We start from the raw sequence: 3,609 nt of genomic DNA, 5'->3' as shown, positions 1-3,609 counted from the left end.
TCGAATGATGGGACAGAGAGCTGAAATATTTAGGTTTTCTATAAACGATTGGACAGAGAGGTGATTCGAAGCAGGTGGATGCAGGTATGGAGTTCGATCGATCGAACCTCCTTGGAGATCGATCGAACTTATGCAAAATGCTCATTTTCAATATGAAAGTGCATGCAATCCTAATCACAGTTCCTAGCAATATATATGAACCTAAAGCAAATATCTAGACTTTGCAAGAAATGAAATTAAAAATAGAAATGAGGGAGGAATAGGGTTATGACACCCTACGAAATGTACTAATCTTTAACGTCTCTAGCAAGACGTTGGACTCTTTTAGGTTGGGTCAAACATCTTGTAGTGCATCCCCTCCTTGATGGGGTGATAAGTGTTCTGAACTCCACCCAACAAATGGTTCCCTAGAGAACTTGTTGGATTAGGCTTAAAAGAAATTTTTGGTTCTTGGTCACATAATAATCTTTGGGCTTCCATGCCATTTCAAAACAAGATTTTGAAACAACTTTCTTGAAATTCAGGGTTGAAGATAAACTTTTTGGAATGTTGGTTTCAAGCAATGACTCTATTCCTTCACATTTATGGTCATGATATTTCTCTACAACATTCACTTTTTCATGCTTGTTAAATGAATTGGGAGTCGAATTAAAGATATTCAACTTCATCTTCATGTGGCCAAATGAGATCTTCATTATCCCCGTCCTACAATTAATGTTGGCATTCGCGGTTGCCAAGAAAGGACGGCTAAGGATAATAGGAATTTGGCTCTTAGGATTCAGGACCGGTTCCGTGTCAATGACAACGAAATCAACCGGGATGAAGAATTTATCAATCTTAATCAATACGTCCTGAATGATACCCCTAGGCTTTTTGATGGATCGGTTGGCAAGTTGCAAAACCACTGACATCGGTTTCAAGTCTCCTAAGCCTAATTTGACATATACCGAGTATGGAAGAAGGTTAACACTTGCTCCTAAGTCTAGAAGAGCCCGATTAATGATATAATCTCCAATGATACATGAAGTGGTAGGTGAACCAAGGTCCTTAAACTTCAGAAAAGTGTTATGCTGCAAAATTGAGCTTACTTGCTCAGTTAAGACCACTTTCCTAGGTGCTTGGCTTTTGTTCTTCCTCTTTTGGGTCCATAAGTCTTTCAAAAACTTGGCATAAGCCAGAATTTGCTTGATTGCATCCAAAAGTGGAAGATTGACTTTTACTTGCCTAAACACATCCATAATTTCATTTGTTTTGACCTTTTGCTTGTCAATTGAAATGGATCCTTTTAAGGCATCCGGAAATGAAGCTCTTGGTTCAAAAACTTTTTCAAAAATTTTCTTTAAAGTCACTTCAACACAAGAAGTTTTGAAATCATTTTGCAAATTTTTCTTTTCAAAATCACCTTTCAAATTACTTTTCAAGATATTCTCATTTGAAATATCATGCATATGCAATGAAGGAGGAATATGATGTGAAACGGGACGGGTGTCAACTTGTGGTTGCACCGGTTTACTCTCTTCATTGGACATACCCACTTGATTCTCCACAATCTTCCCACTTCTTAAGGTAGTCACTGCGTTGACATGCTCTATTGTGTGACCTTTCGATGAGGAATGAGTTTCCACAACACATTGTTTCTTTTGTGGGGCATTCAAAGGCATTTTCCCTTTCTCTCTAGCATTTAAAGTACTAGCTATTTGCCCTACTTGGGTTTCTATCTTAGCAATGGATTGAGAATGAGAATGAAGCAATTGAGTGTTCACCTCTAGAGTGCCTAGAGCGGTCAAAACTTTCTCTTCAAAAACGGGACTCCTAGCACTTAAGATTATGATGGTTGATTAGGAAAATGAGAATTAGAAAATTGATTTCCTTGTGATTGGAATGATGATCTAAAACCTTGGGAACCTTGGCTTTGCATCAGAGGTGGAACATACTTCCCTTGAAACCACCTTGGGGAGGGTTTGAGCCTTCCCCTTGGTTTGTCTAAGAGAAATTCGGGTGATTCCTCCAACTAGGATTATAATGATTGCCATAAGGATTGTTCCCTTGATTAACAAAAGTTGCATTGACTTGTTCATGATGCTCACTTTGCACATGTCCATAGGGATAATTGGAAGTAGAATGTAAAATACTTGAACAAGTCATACATGTCTCATTGGATGCATGATGGGAATGGTTAAGGACGGAAGATACTTGATTTACCGAGTTTTGGTTGATTAAGAATTGATTAAACCTTTGAGATAAGGATTTCATCTCGGCGGCTATTTCATTGAAATGGTTAACTTGATGTAAGCTAACACTCTTCCTTCCACTTGAATTCCTACCATTCTTGGAAGATAAAGTTCAATGCAAAGAATTTTCACTCATGCTGTCATAAAGATGCCACACGTCATCCTCATGCCTATCAATGTAAGAGCCACCCATGGAAGCATCAACCATGCCCTTATAATTATCAGATAAGCTCTCAAAGAAATATTGAACTAATTGCCATTTGGGCATGTCATGATGTGGACAATTCCTAAGCAATTCATTGAATCTTTCCCATGCCTCATGGAATGTTTCCCCATCCCCGTGTGAAAACTCTCAAATTGAGGTTCTCATAGCATTGGTCTTAGAAACTGGATAGTACTTCTTCAAGAACTCTTGTTGAATTTCTGCCCAAAAAGTTATTGAAAAATGCCTAAGATTGTTAAACCAATATTTTGCCTTGTCTTTAAGGGTGAATGGAATAATTTTAAGCCTTAAGACCTCTTTCGGCATGTCCGTGTATCTCACGGTGGAACATACTTCAAGAAACTCATCTAAATGCTTGTAAGGTACTTCACTTGGAAGTCCAATGATGGTTAGGAAGCATTTGAATGGTTTGTGGTTTGATCTCATAGTGGTGTGCTCTAAATGGTGGCAATTGAATGCATGTGGGTGCATTGTATTAATTAGGCGCATAGTGATCTCTCAAAGCAAGGGGAGGATTAGTAATTGGAGGTGCAACATGGGCACCTTTATTGCTTTGAATGATGGGAGGTGGTGGAGCATAGATTGGCCTTGGTATTCCCAATGGAACTTGGCCTTGTTATTGTGGTGGGTTAATGAATAGCCTCGGCAGGCCTAATGGTACTTGCATGTTATCATGATGCACATTGGGGTGGAGGATGTCTTGTTAGTCTATGTGACCAAGGTCCTCAACATGGTCCTCATTATGTCCTTCCATTGATAAAATGGATTGAATAGAACTTCCTCTTCCCCTAGGGTTTTGAACAATATGCAAAGAAAAGTAAATTGCCTCCACATGGGCTTACGATTTATCTAAGAATTGAAATACAAGCCTCCACGCGGGCCGACGATTTAACTAGAGATTGAGTTAAGAAAGAGCTCACAAAGGGTCCTTTAGCACTTCAATTCAATTTTCAATTTTAGCCTTGCAAATTTTTTGATTTTAGCTTTTTCCTTGCTTTTGCTTAGCTCCTTGCTTGGAATGCTCCTTTGCTCATCTTCTATCTCAATGCACCTAGTCAAATAAGAACCAACACAATAACTATGATGACCCTGGATTTTTCAACCCAGTGTGTCCTGTAATGACCCAAAACGGGTCCAAAATGCGGAAGCAAAAGA

General features: G+C 38.9%; 1 pseudogene; it reads left to right on the top strand.

Annotated features, from left to right (window-relative positions):
- Positions 1 to 2,497: 2,497 nt before the first annotated feature.
- LOC132301846 (small nucleolar RNA R71) lies at positions 2,498 to 2,596 on the top strand (annotated as a pseudogene).
- Positions 2,597 to 3,609: the final 1,013 nt, after the last annotated feature.

Source organism: Cornus florida, unplaced genomic scaffold (assembly GCF_030987335.1).
Source record: "Cornus florida cultivar Cherokee Brave unplaced genomic scaffold, ASM3098733v1 CherokeeBrave_3.0.0_Hap2_Chr03, whole genome shotgun sequence".
Classification (NCBI taxonomy): Eukaryota; Viridiplantae; Streptophyta; class Magnoliopsida; order Cornales; family Cornaceae; genus Cornus; species Cornus florida.
Note: the sequence above shows the minus strand (reverse complement) of the source record. Positions and strands in the feature narration are given on the sequence as shown.